Genomic DNA, 16,471 nt, shown 5'->3' on the forward strand with positions numbered 1-16,471 from the left:
AATACACAAAAGCATCATCTCTTATGAGGGCAATAAGAATGTGGTTTTACATCAGGTATCTAGTGAGCCTGAGTTATAACAAACAAACAACACAAAATACAACCCTCAACGATTCAGTTCTTTCCAACGCATCTCAACCTGGCAGAGAGAGCTTCTATGGCTTTAAATCCTGCTTCATCTTTTTCTCTTGGAACAACTGTTGGGTTTGAACTGCCTACCTTGTGGTTAGCAGTCCAATGCTTTGCAAACAGCGTCACAAGGGCGCAACTCACTCTCACTCACTACCAACGACTCTATTACTACTCAGAGTGACTCTCTAGGGCAGAGTAGAATCGCCCCGGTGGGTTTCCAAAGTTTTCTAAAACAACAGCAAGCCCCCTCTTTCTCTGATGGGTTTGAACTACTGACCTCCTACGCCACCGCAGCTCCATTTTTACAAAGCTCCAAGGGGTCCCTATTTAACCTGCAGTAATTAAGAATAGATTTTCTATTTTAGTGATACGAGTTACTTCACTAGCATATTGCAAAAATTCACATTAATAGCATTTATTGCACAAGATTACATATATGCAGTTATCTTAGTTTGGTAGGCTCCACAATCAGCATTTGTGGTAGCAGTGGTCCAGGAATCCAATGACATGTTGTATTTGTGACAAATCTGTAACCTAAGACCTCTTTAAAGTCTTGAAGAGCAGGGATTTCACTCTGAACACAAAAGTGAAGCTGACCCATGCCAAGACATGTTCAATCATCTCATAAGCATGTGAAAATTGGTATGAACAAGAGAGTCTGAAGAAGAATTGATGTATGTGAATCATGGTGCTGCCAAAGAATACTGGAAATACTGTGGACTGCTGGAAAACAAGCAATTCTATTTTGGAAGAAGCATAGTCAAACTACCACTGGAACCCAGGATGGTATGACTCAGTCTCGTGTCTTTTGGGCATATCATCAGGAGAGACCAGTCCCTGGGAATGGACATCATGTTTGGTAAAGTAGATGGTCTGGGGAAAAGGCAGACACTCAAGAAGATGGACTGGCACAGCGGCTGCAACAAGAGGCCCAACGATCATCATGATGAGGATGGTGCAGGCCCGCAGAGGGTTACTCGCTTTGGGGTACAGAGACTGCAAGACTCAAAACGAACTTGTTGGCACCTAACAGCTACACATCCTTAGAGATTATGCAATTTCTCTTGAAAAGAATGTTGGTACAATATACCTCTACATAAATACCTTGATTTGTGTGATTTTTCCAAGACACGTAATCAGAACATTGATTATTTTTCTACTCTGACCTTGAAAGCTATTAAGATTAACTAGTGAAACTAAACTAATGTACATTAAAAGAGAAGAACTTTTTTTACATTTGTTCCCTAAATCTATACAGGAATGAAGCTGATAAAAGAATTATGTTTAAATATTCAAACACTTGATTTTTTCCCAGTAGCTATTGATCACATAGTGATCAAATGAAAAGTGATAAAATCCAATGCAATTTCTTCCTTTAGAAGACATATGTAAAATGAGGTACATTATAAATCATTTACTAGTATTTATGTTAAGCACGCAATTAAAATGAAAGTATAAGTGTGTAGGCTATATTTGTCTATCACCACAGCTTCAGAATACTTAAAATTAAATGAGTACAAACTGCAGAAAATGAAAATCAGATGTACTCAGCATACAAATGATAACTCTCTTGGACAGTGGCTTTCATTTATGAAGTTTTAAAAGATGTCCCTAGAAGGACTGGCCAAAGACACATTGCAAAGTTTGTATTACAAAATGTGACTCACAAGGTTCATTATTTAAACTACAATGTGCAAATACTGCACATATAACACAGCAATATCATATAGCAGTTTTCCTTTGATGTCTATGTAGACACACAGACTGAATTAATCATGATCTCAATGTGCAGAACATACAACCACACAATTGCATTTATCCTATGCTCTTCAAATTACTCATTTGTATATAAACAGTATGTACCTAGTATGACTTTGTAGTCCATAAAGATAGGATTGTTTCCTGTACCTCTCGTGTCCGCCATGATGCACAGAGCAGACTTTGCACAATTTTTTCACCATACACTGGAGTTCATTAGAATATTGTCTTCAAATATCATGCTATTATTCTCAATCTTCTTTGGGGATTTTTGAATCTCAGAGTTTTCTAATATGGTGTAAGATCAAGTGCCCAGTGGAAGGACATGCTTCCCAGTGCAGTGCCAGTCACATGATCAGTTTCAGATAGGACCATTGTGGGGCTGAAGATTTTCTTGACATCAGTAAACCATTTTCGTCCAGTGTAGTGCATCCTAATCCATTTTAGGCTGAAAGTTTAGCTGAAACCTGGTCAGCATCACAGCAACATATTAGCCTCTACTGGCAGATACATGGTATCTGTGCATGAGATGTCTTGATCAAAAATCAAACCAGGATATTTGGCAAGGAGGCAGGGGAAATTCTATCACTGAACCAGTAGGAAAATACAGGAGAGAACTTGAAAAAAATGTGTGGAAATGTAGACTCAAAAGATGATGGAAATGTTCCATGGACATTTTGAGTCTCCTTGCTTTGCCTTTATGTATCTCAAATCATATTACTTTTATCCCCAATATTCTCATTTACTTTCCCGTTCTGCCATAGATGTTTGGTTAAAATGCCTTAATTTTAGACTCTTAATTCGAAATAATTAAATAAATCCTAAAATATTAAACAATTTATTTTACTATGGAGTATTTCAAATACAAATTCAGACACAGTTGTATAATTATCCTTGTGTACCCAGGATCTAGTAATGACAGATAATAATCCAAGAAACAGTCTTCCATCAGCACTCTCCTGTTCAATTCCCTCCTTTTGGAATTGCTGGAAAACAAGTCCCAGATATTATATCAATCCATCCACCTTTTGCTGCATAGATCTATAAAATATGGACTATTGTAGCCAAACCACAACAGGATTCTCATTTGTACAAATAAATAACAATACTTTCTTAATACTATTAAATACTCAGTCCATGTTCACATTTCCAATTGTTTCATAAATTAAGTAATGTGTTAGACATTTATACAATAGGATTTAAATAATGTCCACACATAGTAATTGCTTGTTATGCTATAAAAATGTCAATCTATAGGCTCCATCTTTCTTTACTTACTTTATTTTTCCTCTGTATTTTATAGGCTGAGGTGAAATAGTGATTTTTTGTTGGTCTGTGTTCTACCTAGTTCACAATTTTTTTATTTGAACTTTCCTTTTTCTTTTTTTAATTAAAAAATCTTTTTATTAGGGCTCATACAATTCTTTTCACAATCCATACATACATCAGTTGAGCAAAGCACCCTTATACATTACTTGCACTCGTCATTCTCAAAATTCACCTTTCACTTGGGTTCCTGGAATCAGCTCGGTTTCCTTATTTCCCCCTCCCCTTCCCCTCCCTCCCCACTCCCCCCTTCCCCCTGGTCCCTTAACAGTGTATAAATAATTATTTTATCTTATCTTACACTGCACGGCATCTCCCCTCATCCACCTTCCTCCAGTTCACAATTTGGATTGTGCTGATTATATTCTTAGGTCAAGCTCAACATAACTTCTCATCTTATGAACATACAGATTCTTGCCTGATTTTTAAAAATTAATTCTGTTTCACAGCTTTGTTTGAAATTTAAATATCTAATTTGCCCGTTATATAAATTAATTTACACAGGTGATGAACTACTCCTCTCTGCAAGAGTACCTTCTACTATGAAAACAGAATGAAATCTAATGATCCACAGGTTCAATGATTTTGCTAAAACTAAATTAATACCTCTACACGTTCTAGTCTGGCACTCAAATTTTTGTATATGAGATTGAATTTGCGTGTTTTATTTTCTCTGTCATACCTAAGGTACTGCTTAAAAGAATTAATGAGTGCTCGCGGTGGCAGCACATATACTAAAAGAATTGATGAAATTATCCCCAAGCTAAATCTAACCACACTTGCTTAACAGAGGAGGAAACACCCAGGAAATAGGAGAAATGTGTTCTCTTTTTGCCTCAAGTAAATAAGACAAGCCTGTACCCTTCAGAGACAGTGAAAGGTGCTTCTACCTTTTGACATACTCTAATTCACATTTCACCATGGACAATGATAATATCCATTACATTGCAGATCGAATAATAATCACCGGAGTACCTACTATATTCTAGTGTATATGTTCTCCAGATATAAAGAAGAAATTCAGAAGTTTACAGAAGGAAAAGGAAGACAGACACACAGATGATTTCTTCTTGCAGATTTATAAGGGCATGCAGATAGTCACCTCAAGCTTTAGAGTTCAAGCTGAAAGAAGCAATGCTTACTGCAAACAGGCTACATCCCTACTATCAACAAGGGATTCTGATGTAGTTCCAGGGATTATGTTTGTCCATCCAGAGCTACTGCGTTCCATTAAAACGCTAGCCAGGAAATTCCTGTGGTGCAGTCCCACTGTGGGACAGACTTGGCTACTCTGAGCAGTCAGAATCAACTGGAAGTTAACTACCAGTCACAACCACTGGACCATAGAGCTGCTTTACCGGCCAGATAAAAAATGTGCCCCTGTTCATTGCGCATAAATCTCCCACTCTCACATACGCCCACATGAGATAAAAGCCATCTTAAAGAGACAGAAGTGATCATAATTAGCCTTAACCCCTTATGTATGCTTTGCCTGATGCTATCTTAATATTTTGCACATATTCACTTAGTTCACCCCACATGTCGCACAAGTCATAATCTGGATTACCTCAGAAGAGGAAACTAGGCTTGCCAAATTCCTGTTTGCAGCACACCATCAAGTGCCAGGAGTTAAACGGAAGCACGGGGTTCCCTGAGCTGTGTTCCATCGACTCCACTACACTGCGTCTACACCAAAAGGCGCCAATTCGTGAGAAACCACGGAGACACGGCCAACGCTAGGATCCGGCCTCAGTGACTTCGGACAGTGTACTTTATGCCTCCATCTGTCAATCAAATGGAAATGCTGATTGAAACCTCCCATGGAGAAGAGTCACAGAAATTGTGTGTACAAAGGTTAGCATGAAGCATGGTACTTAAGAAGGAAGGATTATTATTTGTATCACTATCTGCTCCAAACACAGTTTCTGCAGAAATTGTTTCAAATACAGTAGAACTTCGGTACTCGACCGCATCTGTACTCGACATAACCGGATTTCGATGCCAAACTGTTGAGAAAATTTTACATCGAAACTCGAACAAAACATCTGAATCCCGCTTGATTTTTGTAAAAAAAAAAAAAAAAGAAGAAGAAGAAGAAGTTCGTGCGTTAGTACGCATTATTTAAACCGTTGGCAACAGCTGTGTTCAAAGCGTTTTGCTAGAGTTTTCTTAGTTTTTGTGACTTTTTGTACTGTTTTCAGATTAAAAACATGTGTCCTAAGAAGAAGGTTGTAGCCAGCCAGGTCCTAGTTAAAAAAGGCAAAGAGCGGGGAAAGCAGCTTCCTGTTGATTTGATGGAAAGGGATTCCCCTTCCAAACAATGACTCTCTCCATCCCTCCTCTGCAAATCTGTGTCCACAGATCCAGATCCTCTCAGTCTCAAGGTATGGACCATGCTGCAGTTGTTTAAAACTTTTTAAAGTTTATTTCTTAAAGTATATTATTTAACTCTGAACTTATTTATTTTGAAATTTTTGTGTAACGTTTTGTACAAAAAGGCAAAGTTAGGGTGAAAAGTTGGTGGTCGAGAACGGCGTCATCCGCTTTCAGTTACTGCTTATGGGAAACTCGATTCTGAACTTGACTGCACTATCCTCTTGACGCTCCTTCGAGAACGGATTAGTGTGGGGGTCCGGGTCCTGCTATTAAAGATCCGTCACAGCTAAACAGAAAATCCGGTCTAAAGGGGAAACTATTCTCCTGCCCACATCCCTAGAAAGTGACTTCTATTAAAGGGCGGAGAAGAAGCCAAAGGGAACTGATTTGCCAAGGAAGTTTACAGAACTGTTGTGAAATTAGTTTAGTGTGTTGCAATGAGGTTGGAAAAACAAGAAAAATAGGGTGGGGAGGGAGGAAAAGAGGGAAGAAACTATTTGTATATATCACTGTTTAATGACAGCAAACACTATTTAATGAAAATATTGCAGTTACGTGTCCATGTGAATATCTGTGTCTACATGGATTGCTATGGAAATTGTATTTCTTACTGTCTGGAACACTAAAAAAAGACCCAAAACAGCAGCATGCCACATTCCTCATGTTGCTGTGACACCCGGTCACACCAACATTGTTTGATGTCCCAAACGACTGAGGCCATGACCTAGCGCCTGAAGGAAAACGAAAGAAAAGGATTTTCAGTGTGGGCACAAACACACGAATACTCGTGCAGAAATCACGCACAGCCTTCTGCTCTAGCCCACATTCCCAGTAAGCACTGGGCCACACGGGCGTGGTTAATACTGCTTCCTGATGGTAATACCATTACTAACAAGCTGAGTGGGCTGATGCATCAATTAAATTTTGTGTTCCTTGGGTTTTTCCTCAATAAAAGGAAGATAACAATTCCTTCTCTCTAATTACCTCTGTGGGACTCTGAGCTATTTAGCGAAGACGGTGCAGTGATTTAGAGAAATAGTCAAGGGAAAGGTGTGAGTATGTGCTGATGGGTGTGTGGGTTGAACAGAAGAGGGAGGAAAAAAATAAACTGAGGAAAGAAATGGAAACACAACAGGAAAAACATGTGTCCCACTGATAGAAAATTATATCTCGGGCACCTATCAGACATCCTTATCACCTGGCTGAACCCATGTACAATAAATGTAGAAGGGAATAAAAAGGTGGTTCACAGAGCTAAAACACTGGGTAAAGGTGGTTCACAGAGCTAAAACACTGGGTAAAGCAGGCACAGATGTATAAATCTATGTGGGTGCCAGCTAAGCTGCATTGCCTCCTGGCCTCTGGCATGAGTTCAAGCTCCAGTAATTGCAGCTATTGCTAAGGCAGTGACTTCCATAAGCAAAAGGTTTGCTTTATTTTTCATCTTCTTTCAGCGATTCAGAGAGTAAGGCTTAATGAAAAATTTATTTCCCCGCATGACCAAAGCTCAGAGAGGGTAGATACACCAAGAGCATCCTTCATTTATTTTACCAGCCGATACAAGAAAAAGAGGTTTCCAGGTAAAATCATCCAAAGCATCAGGAAAGGACCATTCTCAATACCACTAGCCCCACATTGTGTCATTGAAGTAAGACTTGTGTGCCCATTGTTGGCCTTTAAGGCTTGCCTCCCCTGGGCTTCTGAGCCTGCTATATTACTCAACATACAGTAAGTTTTATATCTGCCACTTTATATATAACTCACCTTTATAACACAGCTTCTTTGCTTTAGTTTTATAAGTTTAAAAAAAACCCAAACGTTCAGACTTAGAAAAATTCAGGAAAACACAATCGCATCAACTGAACCCTGTTTCAGAAGGGTTTGTTTGAAGCAACTCGGCTAAAATCGAGGAGTTAACAACCTACAAATCACATAAATGAAGATTCAATTTTGGCCAGTTTTAAGTTAATATGAGAGCAGCAGATGGTGTGACTTATTGAAAGCACTTTTCAATTTTCTGGGCAAAGTAATTTCTTAAATGAAAGGGCTCCTTTAGGCATGCAAGAATCTCCTTCCAAAGCTGTTAAGAGACTTAACTGTAGTCACCCAGCTAGAAATGGAGGTAGAGCGTCATGAGAATCAGCAAAATGGCCTTTTAGTGACGCAAACTCCTCGGGGCTCTATGGTGGTCATGAAGATGCGAGTGTGTTTTCACAAGTTGTTCTTCTGACATATCCATCACCCGTCTCTCTTCTTCTGAGAAGGGAACCGATCATTTCTCAGTGACATGCCCGTCTCGCTTGTTGATGTGGTAACATAACAATTCCATCAGCAACCTCAGGGTTGAGAAGAGAACCAAGGACTCGCGAAACTGGTTTCCTGGCTCCTTTGCCAAAGTGATCAGCCACAATCAAGAAAAGGTCTAATTGGTGCATCATTTACGCTGCTGCTCCGGAAGATGGGCTCAGGACAAGGATTGCATTTGAGTAGGTTCCATCCATGCTAATCCGATGGACTAGGAGTTGAGAAGGTATGACCCTGAGTTTATAGCCACTGTCGTCACGAAGGAGCACAGGATAGAGAATGGAGGGACTGATTTTTGTGCTACTGTCAGACCTGCTAGACGACTCTGAGTTTACAGGTAAATATGACGATCTAGACCATTGTGTCCTTCCCACGTTTGTTTTAAACTAATTTGCTTTTTCCTGTTCTGATCTTCGTCACTATTTCTCACTGTTACCCAAATGGCTAAAGAAAGAATAAGTTACCTTTCAAGGTTATTCATAACTGAGAGTGATAAGTGGAACTGACGAAGGAAGGAAGAAAAAAAGGGGCAGCGGAGGAAGAGGAGGGAAGGAAACCAGCTGCCAAGGAGATAGAAAAATTCTCCCTTTGTGTTTATATTGCTCTGCTGGATTCACATTGTGTAACACAAAGCGGGGCGCCCTTGTGTGGTCCTTATGCATTGGCTGAAATCCTCGTGGTTGACCGTTGGAAAGCACCAGCAGCTCCGAAGGAGAAAGGCAGGGCTTCTACTCTGTAAGTAGTCACAGCCTCAGGAGTGCACGGGGAGCGCTATGAGCAAGCGTTGACGCGGGCAGAGCACACAGACCAGAAGACGCATCAGTGGATAAAGAGTTTTGTTAGAAGTTCAATGTGGAAGTGTTTACATCACGCTACCCTAATCGTGATTTCACTGAATCACAAAGATAATTCCTGTGTCCTATAACAGTTCCACATTTTCTACATAATGCTTTGAAACTACACGTGAAAATTCGGTTATTGCGACTGAGTTGTTTATAGAAAGTCCTTTACGAGATGAACTTTCTACATAGGCCTTTAAGGGTGAGCTTTTTCTCGTGAACGTTTGATTTCCTGTACTGTTCATGGCAGGCCACCTGCACATTAGTGTCCTACCTGGAACAACATATTTCATACTTTCACTGACTATATGACTGCACTTACTTAAGCCTCTTGACCTCTTAGAGCTGTCCCAAGAACTCATAATTCATCCCAAACTCAAAAATTCACAAAGGGCTTTTCATTAAATATCTCGTGTAATCCAATGTATTGATCAAGAATGAGAATTCCAAACCTTAGCATGTGAAACGGAAGCTAGGAATGCATTTTAGGAAATGAGTTCACCATTGAAATGGTCTGACAAATATTTGCGGAATTAGGGAGTTTTCTAGGGCAAAATAATTCTCAAAAGAGGCGGCCTGTAACGAAAAAAAAAAATCATCACACAAGAATACCTTAGACAGGCACAGAGGAAGGAATTTTGATCTTTAGAGAGAATTTTCATTTTCCGTTGTCTTATTGAAAACTTGTATCAGTACTATGTCAGCATCTGCGAGTGTCATGACAACAAATATGTAAAATTATCCAAGACATAATCTGCTTAACATTGCTTATCATAATGGCAATAATTGCTTTATTGTTCAGTGGTCAGGGGCCCTGCCAGCAAGCATAGTCTAAATGAGAGTTAAATGTGAGAAGCTTATCTCCATGATATCACAATTAGGCTCAGAACAGATAAACCTGCACCAGAAAAACCAAGTACAAAGTTTCAAGGACAGTCACAAAAATGAAAAAAAAAATTACAGGTTTTGTAGAGAGCATATTGCAAAAATACACTAGTGAGATCACAGTTGTAAATTTTAAAATATTCTTAGATAAGTATATATATTATCCTTTGCAATGCATACTGTTAATCTGGAAAAATAATCTCCCTCCCTGTGAGATCACTGTTGCAACTCATTTATTAAAGGCGGATGGAATGAAATAATGAGATGGAAGAAAAAGGAGAGCTATACAGAAGCAAGAAAAAAGTAACTTTTCATAGAGTAGCTAAAAATTTCCACAGAAACATCCATATTCTTCTACATTTGTTGCTTTAGCTTTGCTCCATTTCCTAATATTTACCGTACTTACGTGTGTATAAGCTGAATTTTTAGCACATTTTTATGCAGTTTTGTGATAAAATTAGGTGCCTCGACTGATATTGGAGTTGGCTTATACTCGAATATGTATGGTAATATAATTCGTCAACAGTGTTAAGAGTGTTGTTTGCTGGGTTTTTCTTTTATTTATGTATTTTTTTTTCATTTTACGTGTCCCCTTCTAGCTGAATTCATTAGGGGCCTAGCTCAGCTGTTAAAAACAGAGAGATGAAATTAAATAAGCAAACAAAACCAATTAAGGAATTTAATCTTCAAATAATAAAATGCGTGTAGTTCATACAACAGTCCAGAGGCAGGTGATGCAAGCGGGCCTGGCAGTCGTGCGTAGGTAATGCCTTCGTTCCTAGGGCCTTTCGTCTTGCTCTACCTCAGTACCCCTGGCAATGCATCACCCTGGCAAGGGCCATATCCCCCTTCTCTTTGCCAACACATGGATCCAATGCAAGCTCAAAGAGACCACATTTCCAGCCCCGCTATTGGACTAGTCTTTGTTCACAAGCATGTGCACACACACAAAAATCGTAGGGACTATGGCCGTAGACTCAAAAGGACCACAGCGTGGACTCTGTTGCTCTTTCTCCCTTCCTTGTGGCTGACAGGCAGATACGGTGACGTGTGCACACCAGAGCAACAAAGGATGATGAAGTGCGAAACCAGCAGGAGCCTAGACCTAACCTCATGGTTCTACTATGGAGGCTCTGTGCGTGAGGAAGACACAGCTTTCTCTCGCTAATCAAGCCCGTGTGATTTTAGGTGATGTCACAGCAGTCAGAACTAAATCACAACTAATCAATATAATATTTGCTGCTCTTTATTCCTCTCCTGTCCTGTGATATAAGCATGCATGCAAGACCTGCCCCGTTTTTGTATCTGACGATTTTTTCTAAAGGTAAAAAGTTTTAATCTATCACACCAATTTAGAAACTCCCATCAAGAAATATGAAGCTAATAATCCCAAATCTGTTGTTTTTCTAACCAGTCAACTGGCCACATACCCAGACCAGAATTAGCAATGACATCTCCCTGTCCCCCTCTGCTGAGTGCAGTGTAAACTGTGCATGAACAGAAACGTTTGCCTACTGTTATGTCTACTGAATTTGCTACCAAACGCTGTCTAGCACTCGGCCTAAAAATAAGAGAAAAGAACTTCTAGGGAAAGGCCTTAGGAAAAGAAGAGAACGGGCCATCGTTGAAAGCAATATTTCAAAGCCTTAATGCCAGAGATGTAAATTATGTGCGTGGCCTCCTGGTGGGGAGAGAAGAGCCTCCGAAGGAAACAAAGTGGGGGTACATCTGCAGACATCACTGGGTTGCCACCCCTCGGCCAGTGAGTTTAACTTGACTCACAGTGACCATACAGAACAGAATAGCACGACTCCATGGTGGTCCCAAGATTGTACACAATTATAGAATCAAACTGCTGAAGAGCTAGTGGGTTTGAATTGCCAACCTCCTGGTCGGCGCTGAGTGCTTTCGCCACTGTATCATGCACGCTCCCTTGTGGCATTGACGGAGGAGCCCAACAGCTGACCTTGAAGTTAGCAAGAAACCCACCATGAACCCACCACCTGGTACGGCCTTATTTTATTTTATTTTTATTAAGCACAGGCATGATTGCCTTAGGTCCGGTTTTCTTTGATAGCTACAACGTCTTCTTCTAAAACGCCCATGTCGCACTAATCGATACAAAATGAGGCTGCCAGAGTAATTTCCTTTTTATAAGAATCTCACCGCTTCCTGATTCTTTTCACATTTCTTCCCTAATTATTTTCTGCTTTGGACACGATACAGAGTCCTTGTTAACAAGTATTCGTCCTCCACACATTGGTCCAACTTCTCAGTCCCAGCCTAGTAAGCTTTATTTTTTGTTTGGCCCTTTTCTTCTTCCTGTTACCCTCCGAAAACTACTCTGTGCCCTTACATGCAATGTGGTCTTTGTGGTGTTCCATTTTTGCTGTTTCTCACCTAATAGTCTACTACTTTTGTTCCCAAATATTTTTGAAAATATCCCTAAAGTCCCGCACTAATTACTAAGAACATATTGATTGGATGGGAAACACAAATAAATCAGAAAACAACAAATCTTCACATCTATTAAAAGTGGTACAAAGCATGTTACAGATGATATGTCATAGATAGTGACTACTATCTCCATATTACGCACCTCAAGTGGACAATTGCTCTCTGGGTTCAGAAGAATGTTTGCTCTTAACAAATGAGTCTGCCAACCTTGTGTGAAATTCTGTAAAACAATGGTATGGTATCACAATAAAGTAGCCTTCTGGAAGCTTTAAGAACAAATGATATAGCCACATTGCTATCTTCAACCTTTACCTAAAAATGCTTTTAGATCTCAAAGAACATGATAATAGTAGCAGTTGTTTTTAACTTCTCAAATATAATGTACATGAAAGGAAAAAAAAAACGCACTGCTATCTAGTCAATACTGACTCATAGTGACCCTGTATGACAGAGTGGGACTGCTCTTGTGAATTTCTGAGGCTGTAACCTTTGGGGGAGGAAAAGGCCCCATCTGTGTCCCATGGAGCTGGTGGTGGTTTCAAACTGCTGACTTTCAGGATCAAAGCTCGACTGACACATAACCAGGATGCAGATGTTAAGCCCCAAATAAACATACAGTCAATGTATCACATGATGTTGCTGTTGGGTGCCATCCACTTAGATCGAAGCCAGAGTGACTCTGTGCATAACAGTTTGAAACACTGCCCAGCCCCGTGTCACCCTTACAATTGTTCCTGTACTTGAGCTTTCTATTGCAGCCGCTGTGTCAACCCATCTCCTTGACCTTCCTCTTTTTCACTGTCCCTCCACTTTACCAAACATGATGTCCTTCTTCAGGGACTGCTCATTCCTGACAACAGTCCAAAATATGGGAGACACGGCCTCTCCATCCTTGCCTCTCAGGAGCATTTTTGCCCTACTTCTTCCAAGACAGATCAGTTTATTTCAGAATTTGGAAAATATAGACTTGGCGATATATCACATACTTGGCATATGTTGACTTCAAATCATCTCATTTCGATCTGTTTTCCTATTCACTAAATGACAAAAGATAAGAATACCACCAATATTGAAAGATATATATAGTGGTCAAGTCAAATCATGGATAACCTCTTGTGGTAGGCAGAGGGACTTGTTCGTAGGGTTTTCTTGGTTGTAATTTTTACAGAGGCAGCTTGTCAGATCTCCATGGAGCTGCTGAATGGGTTCAAACAACCAACCTTTAGGTCAGCAGCTGATTGCAAGCCACATACACTGCCTGGGCTGCACGTGAAGGCATGTGTACTCTCTTGAAAATGGCCAGGGGTGCTATGGAGGCAAGATGCTGATTTAGATTTCATCCGACTGTCTGCCTCCTCACAGTCATCGGGGACACACTGTCAGTCACTTAGGAAGACATACCTGGTTAGAGTTTGAAAATGTTCACTGGAGACCAAGAGAAACTCAGAAACTACTTAGATGACTGCTAGACAGCATACTCCTTAAACCCAGTGAAACTAATTTTCACCCGCCCTCACATGGTAGCAGAAAATGTTCACAGGTCTCACTGAAATTAACAGCCTAATGCCTAGCCCGCATGAGGCCAAGCAACTTCTTCATAAATCTTCACTGAATGGATAAGGGGTAATTGCAGAGAAGTTACACAGAGAATGTACAGCTCTTAAACCTGTCAATGAAGCAAGGGTGGAATCTACTGATCCTAATCACTACTGCATGGAGTTCAACATAACCTGGATGAGTTTAGTTCTGGGATCCTTTTAGAGTTTCTGGGAAGGGGAGAATAATGTATCCCCCTAGGGGGGCAAAAATACTTAACAGAAGACTCTGGAAGAGGAAAAATAGTCTGGAATTCTTGTTCCGAGTCTGTGCTGGATGATGTTCTCTGTGTCCAATATTAAAGTAGGTAAGTGGTGGACTGGCCACAGTCAGTGGTTCAAACTCACCAACTGCTCAGCAGGAGAAAGTTGAAGCTGCTTCTTCCCATAAAAATGAGAAGCCAGGGGACCCCGAACAGGAAGTTCTTCTCTGCCCTATCGGGTCACTGTGAGCCAGAGTAGAGCTGCACGTGGCGGGGAAGAAGAGATCATCTCCAGGTTCTTCCTTACGTTTAACTTACTACAATGGGGAGCGTGAGGGGAGAGCTCCCCAAATCCTCCACACGATCTATCGCATGCTCAGCACTTCAGACCACGTGCGCCAAGTTGTTTCTGATTCATAGTAACCTTATGCAGGTTTATGATGCTCTGAATGTGTACAGGAGTAGACAGCCTGTGTTTCTCCCTCACATCAGCTTGCTGGTGTCCTCAAACTATGGCCCGCAGGCCACATACGGCCCGCTGAGGACATTTAACCTGCCCGCAGGGTGTTTTTGCCCTGTTTTTTTTAAATTCAAAGTAATATATGTGCAGTGTGCATGGGAATTTGTTCATAGTTTATTTTTAAATTATAGTCCACCCCTCTAATGGGTCTGAGGGGCAGGCAACTAGACCCTGTTTAAAAAGTTTGAGGACCCTTGCTACTGAGTCTGAACCATCCCCTTTTCAGTTAGCCATCCAACACCCAGGGCAGAGTCATCTCTCCTTTATAGGCTTCAGACTGGGATTGTGGGGGCTTAAGAAGAGAATGATTTGGATATCATGTCAAGTCTCACAGCTACCATAAGCAGCTGCATAGTTTCAGGGCCCACAGTAATATCCAATAAAGTGCTTCACTTTATCTATCTCTTCTCTAACTCTATCTCCAGAGCAAATGCTCAGCAACTTAATCCTTAAGGAGGTACTAGAAAGGTAGCCATCATGCGGCCTATGGGAGACACCGAGATAAATAATACAAGAAGAAAGTACAAGGTTCACAAAAAGGGTGTCAATAAAGTAAATGGCAATGGCATCTTTTGTTGATGATTTACATGACCATAATCTATTTAAAATGGGAATTATCTGTCATTAATTTGTAAAGAATGTGTGAGTACTTTTAAGGTGATTCTTTAATTTTAAAATAAATCTTATATAATAAATTCCAAAAGCACTGCCATTGTCAAAGTCTACTCCCAGCGACCCCACAGGACTGGGTGGACCAGCCTCTGTGAGTTTCTGAGACTGTAACTCTGTAAGGGAGTAGAAAGTCATTTTCCTCCCCAGGTTTGAACTGTGAAGCTTGAGGATCGCAGCCTAAAGCGTAACCATGAGGCCACCAGCGCTGCTCCAAGTATTAATAAGTAACAAAAACACAACATAATTATTTGGAGGATTTGAATTTATCCCAATCAATATTCCATGGTTTTTCTATTATTAACAGGGAGCAAAGTCCATAGATATTCAATATCTTGAAATAAACCTACCCAAATGTACACCGGCAGCCCACAAATGTACTGCAAAACGAATATGAACTATGCTTAAGGAAAGTAAGAAGTAGTGAGATGGTCATTCTAATTTGTTCTCAGCAAGATATTCCCAAGATTCAGAAACACATATTTCCTACTGAAATCAATTATTTTAAGTTTGAAAACCAAAGGTTTAGGGGCGCTGTTGCCACTGTTGGAGCAGTATGAGACTGCTACCTGAAAGGTCCGGCGCTCCCACCCACCAGACACGACCCATATACATTCACAGCTTCGGAAACCGACCAAGGATGACCGAGTCAACCTACTGCATGATAGTGGGTTTGGGGAAAATCTCAGAAGTTTAGAAAGGATCATTACTAGGATAATTTTCTACAATCACATTCCAATTCATTTGATACATCTTCATCCCAATTCATGTGTTTCCAACAGAGCACAATGCAGCCATCAAAGGATTCCTCCTGATTTATATCCATGAACATTTCTAAATTATGCATTAATAAAATAGTACTCTTTATATATGTCTTTTATTGAAAATATTTTTAAATGGTATCAAGATCCTCAGGTATAATAGGTAACTATACCAAAATTGGTTCTTCAACAAATCTCAATTTATTCTATTTTCCTTTAATTTCCTAGTATGCTATTAGGGTGAACAATTCCAAGCATAGTATGACTGGAAGACAGAGTGGTTGTCTTAACAGTTTGTTGCCTCTATTTTTCTCTTGAGCAGAAATTATACAGAAAATTAAAGATAAATTATTATTTCAGCCTCAACTAACTGATGAGTTGAAAAGAAATTATTTAAGTCTGAAGAATCATTACATGTTCATTTACTTCACTCTTTGACATAAGTACAGCAAAAATAAAATCAAATAATGCATACATACTATTACTGAACAACAATGGAATCCAATTATAACAATAATGGGTGATAGGAGTAGGTAAAACTTACTGAGTGCCTTTTAAGTGTCAGACTCTGACCTAATTGCTTCAACTGTATTAACTCATTGAATCCTCATACGCAAACTAAAAGGTTGGCTCTATAATTATCTGGA

At 40.0% G+C, this 16,471-nt stretch overlaps 1 protein-coding gene across 3 annotated transcripts in view; it reads right to left on the reverse strand.

The window, feature by feature from the left end:
* The window catches only part of PCDH7 (protocadherin 7), a 496,884-nt gene that overhangs the window by 300,876 nt on the left and 179,537 nt on the right, over nucleotides 1-16,471 (reverse strand). The window lies entirely within an intron of this gene.

This window comes from Tenrec ecaudatus, chromosome 3, assembly GCF_050624435.1.
Source record: "Tenrec ecaudatus isolate mTenEca1 chromosome 3, mTenEca1.hap1, whole genome shotgun sequence".
Lineage (NCBI taxonomy): Eukaryota > Metazoa > Chordata > Mammalia > Afrosoricida > Tenrecidae > Tenrec > Tenrec ecaudatus.